Source organism: Apium graveolens, unplaced genomic scaffold, assembly GCF_009905375.1.
Source record: "Apium graveolens cultivar Ventura unplaced genomic scaffold, ASM990537v1 ctg6690, whole genome shotgun sequence".
NCBI classification, from domain to species: Eukaryota; Viridiplantae; Streptophyta; class Magnoliopsida; order Apiales; family Apiaceae; genus Apium; species Apium graveolens.
The window spans coordinates 48,211-60,760 of record NW_027419696.1 but is presented as its reverse complement, the minus strand read 5'-3'; the positions used below and the strand labels follow the sequence as shown (position 1 = coordinate 60,760).

Sequence of the window (12,550 nt, the reverse complement as noted above, 5' to 3'; positions counted from 1 at the left end):
AAGGAGTACTAGAAATGTGAAGTTAACTTATGTCTTGTGAGAATAATATAAGATCCTGTAAAGGGCCATTCTCTAAAGGTTTTTAGAGTAACTCGTTCCTTGACATGGTATCAGAGCTCAGGATGGCAGAGGACTCAGGTTCGATCCCTGCCACCCCCAACATTTCTCACAATTTATGAGGGATATGAAAGGAAAATTTAAGCCCCAAAGATGAGCGCCCGTCATCCACTATTCGACCCACAAATGGGCTTTCAAGTGAGGGGGAGTGTTATAATATAAGATCCTGTAAATTCACCAAAATAACAAAGATTGTCTACTCATTCACTACAAGAAAAATGTCATCAGACAACACCCATCAGACAACGCTTGACTAAAAAAGTGTTGCCCAGAAATTTTACACAACAGTTTTTTAAAAAACCAGAAAACAGGTGTTGTGTGAATCCCTTTACTACAATAGGTTTAAAACTGTTGTCTAGCATATCGTATCAGACAACCGTTTTATGAGATAAGGTGTTGTTTAAATAAAAAGATTTCATCATTCCTACAATGCTTTAAAAACTATTGTCTAGGTAATCGACACAGACAAACCTTTCTAAAGATATGTTATGCAAATGAGGTAGTTTGTACAACAGTTTAATTTTGCATTGTCTGAAAGTAATGGAGACAACATTGTGAAACACCGTTGTTGGAATGAGACAAGTGTTTTCTCAATGGATTAGTTAAGCTGGAATCAAACAACGTACTTCCATTGTGTTGTCTAAATATCACTTGACATACAAGTGTTTTTATTCTGTTGTATGTCATGACATCACACAAGCGTTTTGCTCATAAAACCATTGTCACTTGTATTGGTGAGCTGGTATAATGAGAGACGTTCATTAAGAGGAGATGAGGTGGCACCATGTGAATGGTGAAAAAACATTCACTTGGATTGCTGAGTTGGTGCAATAAGAGCAGTTGATTGAAAGTATATTTAATATCAGCCATTAGATTAAAAAACGCTGTTACACTTACACAACAGCTTTTGTTCAAATAAATGTTGTCAATGTTCATCTAAGACAACCTTTTTTCATAGAAAATCATTGTCTGTAAGTCTGATTCTTAAAATTTCTGAAGCATTGCTTGTGATGAGGTGGCACCATGTGATTGGTGAAAAAACATTCACTTGGATTGTTGAGTTGGTGTAATTAGAGCCGTTGATTTTTAGTAGATTTAATATCAGCCGTAGGATTTAAAAAAGTTGATCATCTAAAACAACGGTTTTTTTTCAAAAAAACTGTTGTCACTATTTATTTCAGACAAGACTTTTTCATAGAAAACCGTTGGATGTTGCCTCGTACTAGATTTTTTTCCATACCCGATTAAAGAGATAAATTTTTAAAATGATTTTTTAGATGATCCAACCGTACGGATGTTAAGAAATACTTATTTTAGTCACATGAAAAAAGTATTAAAAAATTTCAAATTCATCTCGAATGTCAAGATTAGAAAAATCTGGTAAAAGCACTACTTCCCAACACGGGATTCGTTCCCGATGAACAAGATACATTTTTTAAATGATTTTTTTGACGATCCAACCGTACGGATGTGAAGATATACTTATTTTAGTCACATGAAAAAAGTATTAAAAAATTTCAAATTCATCTCGAATGTCAGGTTTAGAAAAATCTGGTAAAAGCACTACTTCCCAACATGAAATTCGTTCCCGATGAACAAGATAATTTTTTTAAATGATTTTTTCAACGATCCAACCGTATGGATGTTAAGATATACTTATTTTAGTCACATGAAAAAAGTATTAAAAAATTTCAAATTCATCTCGAATGTCAGGATTAGAAAAATCTGGTAAAAGCACTTCTTCCCAACACGGGATTCGTTCCCGATGAACAAGATAAATTTTTTAAAATATTTTTTCACACTTGTTTGTGATGAGGTGGCACCATGTGATTGGTGAAAAAACATTCACTTGGATTGCTGAGTTGGTGTAATAAGAGCAGTTGATTGAATGTATATTTATTATCAGCCATTAGATTAAAAAACGCTGCTACGCTTACACAACAACTTTTGTTCAAATAAATGTTGTCAATGTTCATCTAAGACAACCTTTTTTCATAAAAAACCGTTGTCTGTAAGTCTGATTCTTGAAATTTCTGAAGTGTTGCTTGTGATGAGGTGGCACCATGTGATTGGGGAAAAAACATTCACTTGGATTGTTGAGTTGGTGTAATTAGAGCCGTTGATTAAAAGTAGATTTAATATCAGCCGTAAGATTTAAAAAAGTTGATCATTTAAGACAACGGTTTTTTTCAAAAAAACTGTTGTCATAATTTATTTCAGACAAGAATTTTTCATAAAAAACCGTTGGGTGTTGCCTCGTACTAGATTTTTTCATACCTAATGAAAAAGATAAATTTTTTTAATGATTTTTTAGAGGATCCAACCGTACGGATGTTAAGAAATACTCATTTTAGTTTCATGAAAAAAGTATTAAAAAATTTGAAATTCATCTCGAATGTCAGGATTAGAAAAATCTGGTAAAAGTACCGCTCCCAACAACGAGACTCGTTCCCAATTTACAGGATTAATATTTTAAAATAATTTTTCGACGATCCAACCGTACGGATGTTAAGATATATCGATTTTAGTCATAAGAACAAATTATTAAAAAATTTGAAATTCATTTTGCATGCCAGGATTAGAAAAATTTGGTAAAAGTACCCCTCCCAACAACGAGACTCGTTCCCGATTTACAGGATTAATTTTTTAAAATGATTTTTCGACGATCCAACCGTACGAATGTTAAGATATATCGATTTTAGTTATAAGAATAAATTATTAAAAAAATTGAAATTCATTTTGCATGGCAGGATTAGAAAAATTTGGTAAAAGTACCCGTCCCGACAACGAGACTCGTTCCCGATTTACAGGATTAATTTTTTAAAATGATTTTTCGACGATCCAACCGTACGGATGTTAGGATATATCGATTTTAGTCATAAGAAAAAATTATTAAAAAATTTGAAATTCATTTTGCATGTCAGGATTAGAAAAATCTGGTAAAAGTACCCCTCCCGACAACGAGACTCATTCCCGATTTACAGAATTAATTTTTTAAAATGATTTTTCGATGATCCAACCATACGGATGTTAGGATATATCGATTTTAGTCATAAGAAAAAATTATTAAAAAATTTGAAATTCATTTTGTATATCAGGATTAGAAAAATCTGGTAAAAGTACCCCTCCCGACAACGAGACTCGTTCCCGATTTACAGGATTAATTTTTTAAAATGATTTTTCGACGATCCAACCGTACGGATGTTAGGATATATCGATTTTAGTCATAAGAAAAAATTATTAAAAAATTTGAAATTCATTTTGCATGTCAGGATTAGAAAAATCTTGTAAAAGTACCCCTCCCGACAACGAGACTCGTTCCCGATTTACAGGATTAATTTTTTAAAATGATTTTTCGACGATCCAACCGTACGGATGTTAAGATATATCGATTTTAGTGATAAGAACAAATTATTAAAAAATTTGAAATTCATTTTGCATGCCAGGATTAGAAAAATTTGGTAAAAGTACCCCTCTCGACAACGAGACTCATTCCCGATTTACAGGATTAATTTTTTAAAATGATTTTTCGACGATCCAACCGTACGGATGTTAAGAAATACTCATTTTAGTCACATGAAAAAAGTATTAAAAAATTTGAAATTCATCTCGAATGTCAGGATTAGAAATATCTGGTAAAAGTACCCCTCCCGATAACGAGACTCGTTCCCGATTTACAGGATTAATTTTTTAAAAGGATTTTTCGACGATCCAACCGTACGGATGTTAGGATATATCGATTTTAGTCATAAGAAAAAATTATTAAAAAATTTGAAATTCATTTGCATGCCAGGATTAGAAAAATCTGGTAAAAGTACCCCTCCCGACAACGAGACTCGTTCCCGATTTACAGGATTAATTTTTTAAAATGATTTTTCGACGATCCAACCGTACGGATGTTAAGATATATAGATTTTAGTCATAAGAACAAATTATTAAAAAATTTGAAATTCATTTTGCATGCCATGATTAGAAATATTTGGTAAAAGTACCCCTCCCGACAACGAGACTCGTTCCCGATTTACAGGATTAATTTTTTAAAATGATTTTTCTCAGACGTTGTCGTATAAACTATGTACAACAGGCTTTTTAAAAATATCGTTGTGTGATTCAACAACGGTTTTTTTCTTGGAAACCGTTATTGACATTGTTTTTAAATAACCTTTTTTTGTTATAAACCGTTGTATGAATTTGGCACTATTTATTTGGTTGATATTACATCCCACAATTGTTTTATATTAAAAACTGTTGTATGACTTTTGTTAAGACAACACATTTTAAATTTCAGACAATTATTTTTAATGCCATATATTTTATCTACTTTGTTAATATATATTCCTTAAACTGTTGATGTTGATATATATTGATTTTATTCACTTAAAAAATATTTTAAAATTTTCAAATATATCTTGCTTGAAATTATAATGAAAATGTAGTGAAAGTGGTAGTTCCTAAAATGGATTTCGTTCCTGCTTAACAAAATAATTTTTTGAAATGATTTTTTTCTAATATCCAACCATATGGATATTAATATATATTTGTTTAAGTGAATTATAAATTAATGAAAATGTTAGATTGAATTTTATTATATTAATATGTAATCTAAAATTTTATGTAATAATTTATAAATTCAAAAAAATATCTTGCATAACTTTACAAGAAGATTCTAGTTGAAGTACTACTTTCTCAAACTAGACACGTTCCTCATTAACAAAATGATTATTTAAATAAATTTTTCGACGATCCAACCATACGGATGTTAAGATATATTAATTTTGATTATCTTCTTATAAAATAAAGTAAAATTATAAAAATTATAAAATAATACATATAAATAAAAAAATATCTATTTACCCCTATTTCACCTTAAACCCCACTTTTTCATTTTCCCCTTGTTTAAATTTTCATTTCCCCCTTCACCCAAATTTCACTTTTTAGGCCATTTTTTCATTCCAACTCCTCTATTTTTAGTTTGCCCCCAAGTGAAAATTTTATTTTCCCCTTATATCTCCCCCCATTTTGTTAACCGCGTTTATATCTCCTTCTCATCGGTCTCTGCTCTCACCCCTCTATTTTCCCTGTTCTCTCTCTCCCAACTCTCCCTTCTCATCACTGACTCTCTCTCTCCATCTCCCCATTCTTTCTGTCCCAACTCCCCCATCTCATGGATCTCTCTCTCTCTATCTCCCCATATTTTGTTCACTCATTTCCCCTTTACATGGTAGTCCATCTCCCTCTCTAAGCTGTAACTCCCTTTCTCTCATGTTCTCTCTCTTTGAACTTCCTATGCGGCCTCTCTTTCCATCACACCATCTGTGTAATTAAAACCTAATTTTTAACACCTCAATTTACTCTAACCTCTCACCTCTCTAAATCCAAACCCAAACCCCAATTCAAATCTTAGAAACTAACCCCTAACTCGAGTTATTCAAAAGCTCGATTTCAAAGGCAAACCCTAGTTCGATTTTTGGGTTAAAGGTATAAACTTGTCTTATTTCTTTTTTAAATGATTTTATTTTCATTGCCTTGGGTTTTATATTCTTTTCATATATTATTAAAGGAGCTCATATGTTCAATTAATGTATTAGTATTAAAAACCTACTAATTTGTTATGTCATGTAATTTTATACTGCAATTTTTATTTCATCCATTTTGCAGGTGGTCCTATGATATTAATTAATTTTTGATTGCTCACTCTTATCAGTGTATGTATGTTTTCTTAGCTGCTGGATAAATTTTAGTTATATGATTGCTCAATTCACATATTTTGTTTCAATAGATTCTTGATTTTTGGATGCTTTTAATATATGATTTGTTCTTATCTTGATTTTATTGCTTTTAATTAATATTTTTTGCTTCAGATTAAATAAATTTTCATGCTGTCTATTCTAAACAAAGTTATATGATTGATTTAAGAAATTATTGGTTTTGCAAGTACTATGATTCAAGAATGCATGTATCTTAACTTTGTTCTATTTTTATCAAACTATTGGTTGTTTGTAGTACCTGGTAAACAAGTTTGAATGGGATGCGGAGAGATTATATAAACTTTATGATATGTTTAACCAAGCCCATGTATAGATTGTTTCTAGAGGAGGAAAGAAGTTATCTAGAGTTGCAACTGTTGTAGGGGTATTTTCTCAATAGAAAGGACGATACTTGTTGGAAGCCAACATCCACACCAGGAACATAGAAGACAAGATGTGAGTGATGGGTTAGAAGGTGTGGTCGAATCTTGTGATTTGGTGGAGGTCTTTATTAATTGTCTTGTGTGAATACAAAATAAAATAGAAGCTTACACAACTCTCGTGTATCAACAACATATACTTTTTTTGCAGGTTGAACTTGACTAACCAAAGATTGCCAAGTTGGTATCGTTGAAGAGTGTATTGAAGATTCTTGTGTGAACTGTACAAAGATAACTGCTAGAAGAAAATGGAGTTTGTAAAAGTGATCATTAGGTTTGAACTTTTGTTTTAAATTAAACCTGAAGTATTTTATTATTTGCATAAATTGATACATGGAATTGAATTTATGAAGAGAGGAAGTTTTAGTCACGAGGAGCTTAATATTTTTGTTTCTCTATTGGAATTTGCAGGACAAAACAAGACCCGAGAGCAAAGACCACGAGAATGTCTTGGACAACTGCCAACCACAGGAAAATCAATTATTAATCTTCAAGCCCTGGGAATCTAAATTTATGGATGATATGAACCTATTACAGGGGATTCAAAAGCTAAAAATTCATTGGAAAATATAGTTGGATATAGTTGAGCAAAAAAGGTATTTATAGTTGGCATATTAGTGCGTATACTAGAGAAAGCGTCATGTGTGTTTGCACATGTAAATGTCACCTGAATTTCTAAAGAAAGTTAATTCAGATTTTTCATTTTTATATGTTTTAACAAGCAATATAGAGTCCCGAAGTACATGTACTCGAATGGTCTTATTTTTCTTAAGATAGAACTTGGTTATACTTAGTTGGTTTTTAGTTGAAATGGTGTAATGGATGGTTGGTTGATTGCTGGAGTAATGGAGGGTTGGTTGTTTGCTAGTGTAATGGTGATGACTTAGTTGTAATCTCGATGGTTTTTCTTTGGATTTTAAATTTGATGGCATATTAATTTTACAATGTTGCTTTATTTGCTTTGCATTTGGAAACCATTGTCTGAGGGGATTTTAACCCGTAAGTTATCCAGTTAAAACATTCTTATAGTTTGTTTCGCACAATAATTTCAAAACTAAAAGCTTGTTATATTGATTTCCGCACAATACCAAACTCAATAAAAAACCCTTCTCTATAAAACTAATTATGTTCAGACAACACCATTTGTTATAAAAAGAATCATGTCTTAAACACTAACTCAACACATTGTAAACTAAAAGACAAGTGTGAAACTAAATCACACAACACAAGAAACAGGACAAATCTTGTATGAGAAGAGTTCCTACAACACAAAACAAAATGCAAGTGTTGTCTGTAGAATTTTACTACAAGAGCTATTTAATTCATTTGTGTTGTGTGTTGATCTGTAGAACAACCATTTGAGGACAATAAGAGTTGTATTACTTGTTTTGTTCTTATATTATTATGGACACACTACACAACCGTTTCCAGAACACTTGACTAATACAGATGTTTACAATATAAGTTACAAGAATGCGTTGTCTATTCTGGATGTAACACAACAGGTTTACTACTCTGGTCGTTGTCTGTGCTCATTCACACAACAGTTTTTTCCCGTTGTCTGATCCATGTAAGAGACGGCGGCTCAATAGTCAACCGTTTTTCAGGGTATCAGATAACGGGCAAAAACCGTTGTGTGAGTCGGTTTTCCTTGTAGTGATTGATGTAACCTGGAAACATATTCTGCTTTACCATCACCTTTTCATGCTTTGGTGTAACCTAGAAACATATTCTGCTTTACCATCACCTTTTCATCCTTTGATTAGCCAAACAAGTTCTTTAACAGAACCAACTACATAAAAGCTGATGGCACTGTTGATAGGTTTCAAAGAACGTTTGGTTTCTAAGGGTTATAATCAGAAACGGGGAATAGATTTAGAAGAACCATTTTCTACCGTGGTGAAGATGACCACAGTCACGTGTATCATTGTATTAGCATCTCATAAAGGTTGGAAGTTACATCAATTAGATGTTAACAATGCATATCTGCATGGAGATTTACTTGAAGTGGTATATATGCTGGTTCCGGAGGGATTATCTAATTCATGCAATAAAGATTTTCTGCAATCTAAGAATGATTATTCATTGTTCATCTAGAAAAACCAATGATAGCATTATCATTGTTGCAGTATATGTTGATAACATAATTCTCACTAGTAATGACGCACAAGGTATTCTTGATCTCAAGGTACATTTATACAAGACATTCAACATCAAAGATTTAGGGGAACTAGGTTTTTTTTTCTGGGTATAGAAATTGCTTATACTGCTTCAGGTCTCACATTAACCCAAAGAAAGTTTACACAAGAATTGCTGAAGGAAGCTAATATAACAGATTTCAAGACTAAAGCTACTCCACTGCCTTTGAACTTAAAGCTTTCAGCTGATAAAGGAGAATTATATACTGATCCTAGGTCTTACAGGTGCTTAGTAGGAAAACTTAATTTTCTTACTCACACAAGGCCATATCTTGCCTACACTGTCCAACATTTAAGTCAATATCTGTAGTCCCCTAAAGTCCCACATTTTGATGCACTTATGCATGTGTTGAATATGTGGATTCCACATCTGGAGTACTAGGGATTCCCTTGAAAGGAGGTGAGCAGTTAACACTAAAAGCATACTTTGATTCATACTGGGGAGCTTGTCAGGATTCTAGGAGGTCAATTTCTGGCTATGTGCTGTTGTTAGGAAACTCACCAGTAAGTTGGAAATTAAAGGAATAAAGTGTTTTCTCTTGAAGTTCCTATGAAGCTGAATATCGTTCAATATCATCTGCGACTTCAGAGATCACTTGGTTGGTCAGATTATTGGAAGAACTAGGTGTTACAAATCTTAAGCCAGTTACTGTGCATTGCAACAACCAGAGTGCCATACACATTGCTAAAAATCCAGTGCATCATGAGCCCACAAAGAATATAGAAATTGATGTGCATTTTACAAGGGATAAGGTGTTAGAAGGATTGGTGCAGCTATCTTATGTTCCTACCGCTTCACAACTTGCAGAGTTTTTCCCTAAAGTTCTTTATTCCGGATATTTTCAAGAGTTACTCTCCAAACTAGTAATGTTCTAATGCCATTCCAGTATGATAAAGAGAAGCAGCTGCTCGACAAATCATCCCATGACATCAGCACATAAACAACTCAGCATGGAGTTAATTATGACAGCTCAGCAAAATAACAAACTTCTTTCATGTATAAACAAAGACCAGTGCTAGTTGCTTAGTAACTAAGTTTTGCAGAAATGAGTTTTAGGAATGTAGATTGATCTCTCTCTCACTCTCTCAATCAGTAAACTCTCTCTCTCTCTCTAATTCATCACAGTATTGTATCAAAACATGGGTTCATCTCTCTAATGAAAGTTTATACGGTAAGCTTCATTTACGATAACTATGTGAGTTTGTTTTGGTAGATTTCACAATTTACGGCTATACTTTGTTATCAATTGCAAATTTTAACAAAATGCTGGTAGAATGTTGGTTGGTCATGAAGTAAATAACAACGTTTTGGGGGATCCACAGATGAATGTTGAGAGTGAGTATCCTAATAGGCTTACCATGGATTTTCTTGGCTTGGGAACTGGGATGAACAGCGTGAGTGGAGGTGGAGGGGGGATGATGATCACAGTGGTAATAAGACGACCAACTCATGGGACAGGGAAGCTACCATATCAGCTGAGGCCAGGCCTTTCATTCACCACTGTAGCCCTGGCTTTTCAAGCCACCCATGCTTCAGGCCCCTGTGTCCCTCTCTATCTCAATGTTTATACACTCTGTGTTGTTTTTTTTAGCAATATGTATGATATGTGTTTGCATGACTGTATAATTTTGTATAAGGTAAGGTCTATGTAGCCAATAGCCAAAAAATATGGCAGATTATTTTACCATACATATACCAACTTTCACATATAAAAAGGTGCTTAGTGTTGTTATTTTCATGTTTAAATATATATCCACTAACAGATTTGATGTACATTAGGGCCAAGGGGGTAGATTATGAAATAATCACCTCTCCTTTTGAATTACTTTTTATCATACTAAAAAATTATTTGTATACATTGTAAGTAGCTATTCTAAGGTTAGGAGAATGCACAATTTTATAGAACAAAAAATAATTGCATTAGTATTTATTTTTCATGTGCAAGCAAATATACTTAATATTTTGTACAAATATTTGCTCTATATTTGTTTAAAGTGGCTAACTATTAGCTTTTTGTGCACGAGATCTTAGCTAGTTGGTGATCAAGGCAGGTGTATGGAGTTGATTTCCATGACCTTAATTAGAACCAGAACATCCAAGAAGTAATCAAACTAATCATTAATCTTCTATCAAATAAAGGTGTTTTGAGATATTTTTGTTTTTTTATTATGCTATGCTTTGAAATAAAAAGCTGTTCGTTATAAATCAAAGGCTAATTTTATAATTTTATAATTTTGTTTGAAATTTGCATTCATGCTTCGAAGTCAAAGGCTAATTTTATAAATTTGCTTTGTTTTATAATTTTATAATCTCACCCATACATTTTTATCCCTAAATATAATTACAACCATACATTTTAATTTTACACTTCATCTCTTTTCATCCACCTCTCTGCCCACTACACCACCACCACCCACAATCACTACCCATCACTACCACGTACAGCCGCTGCTCCGACCCCATCATTCGGTCCCCCGCATATCAGATTCCCTCCCTCCCTCTCTCTCCCTCTCACCCTCCCTCCATCCATCCATCTGCATGGTCAACCTTAATCGCTTTTTCGGCCAAACAATCGTGCCTCTCCGTACCGACCGAGTGTCCTCGTTTTACGATGATTTAGTCAAAATTTATTCCTTCGTCATTTGAATGGTTGTCACCGGAGGTGGTGGTGGTTGATGGGGTGGTAAATTTGATAGAAGATGGAAGAATATTAAAATTTATAAATATTAAATATTAAATTAACGGCGAGATATGAAATATGTTGTTATTTGAAATGAGTGGATATGATTAGATCTCTTATCTCACAATACTAGAGTTCTCATTGGAGTAAGACCCTATATATATATTGTTTTGAAAGTTACATTTTTGCTTTGAAATTTAGAATTAAGCCACTTTCGTTATTGAATTTACACTAAACACTTGTAAAATTAAACTCATGTACACACTTAACTTGAATAAAGTTTCATTAAAAAGTTATTTTTTACATATAAAATTTTGGTTGTATATTAAATTCTTAATATTCCATATCTAAATTGTTTAATTGCATATTTGAACTTCATAAGTAATATTTCACATCATCTCTTTAAGTTTGTAAGACAATTTTAGGATAGTGCTGATGAAATAGACAACTTGTTCATGTTTGTAATACAAGGGTACAATTGATATTAATAATATATGAAATAGACAACTTGTTTATGGGTAGTTAACGTACAATCGACAACATATTTGATAAAATGGATAACGCTTGTTAAATAGGGTTGATATGAAAAATCAAATTATGACCCGCATAAAAATATTCCATACCCTAGCAACCTTTTTTTGGCTTCACATATATAATATTATGTCACTTTAATTAATTGCTTTCTATGTTTTAAGTATAAAATTAAATAGTGATAATTTTTTTTTTTATCTTTTAACTCATACCCAAATGACATTTAAGTATTTTTTTTCTAAAATTAGTTTGTAATTTATCGTAACAATACAATGTATTATGTGAGAAAATTCAGACTTTTTTAGAATATAATGTACAACCATTTACTTTACCAAAGTCAAAAATTCACAATATAATATTAATTTGTCAAGAGGTAAAATCTTAAAAGTTCTCAATTTAGATTTAGTAGTGTTATTTTAAAGCGTTTTAACATTAATATATATTAGGCTATAAGAAAGGTTCAAGAAAGTGGCGATGAAGACATCAAAGCCAACCCTGGGACCAAACTCTTTGTGCTAACGAATGAGGGTATCGAAAAAATTGAACTTTGAGGGACAATTTTTTGTTATATACATGAATGATCAAAAGAAAAATATTAAAAAATATAGGCATAAAATAAATGTTAGGGGCCTAATTTTTAATTTTTTTTGAAAAGATCACTTAAAAAATAAGATATTTTTAGTACTTAGTTGAACCGACATAAATATTATTGATATCTTACTTTTTATCATTCTTTCAATTTATTATCCCACCAAAAAAATCGCTTGGAGCTTTAAATATCTCTAGGTCGACTATGGATGACACCACCATCAGCAACGAGGACGGAGATGAAGAGG

At 32.4% G+C, this 12,550-nt stretch overlaps 1 long non-coding RNA gene across 6 annotated transcripts; it reads left to right on the top strand.

The window, feature by feature from the left end:
• Positions 1 to 5,169: 5,169 nt before the first annotated feature.
• Positions 5,170 to 7,225, top strand: LOC141703475 (uncharacterized). Of its 6 annotated transcripts, none has more exons than XR_012567546.1 (4): positions 5,170 to 5,595; positions 6,248 to 6,368; positions 6,456 to 6,578; positions 6,716 to 7,225. It is a non-coding gene; the product is annotated as an uncharacterized LOC141703475 (long non-coding RNA). The 6 variants fall into 6 exon arrangements; XR_012567549.1 differs by having other exon boundaries at positions 6,199 to 6,320; XR_012567547.1 differs by having other exon boundaries at positions 6,199 to 6,339.
• Positions 7,226 to 12,550: the final 5,325 nt, after the last annotated feature.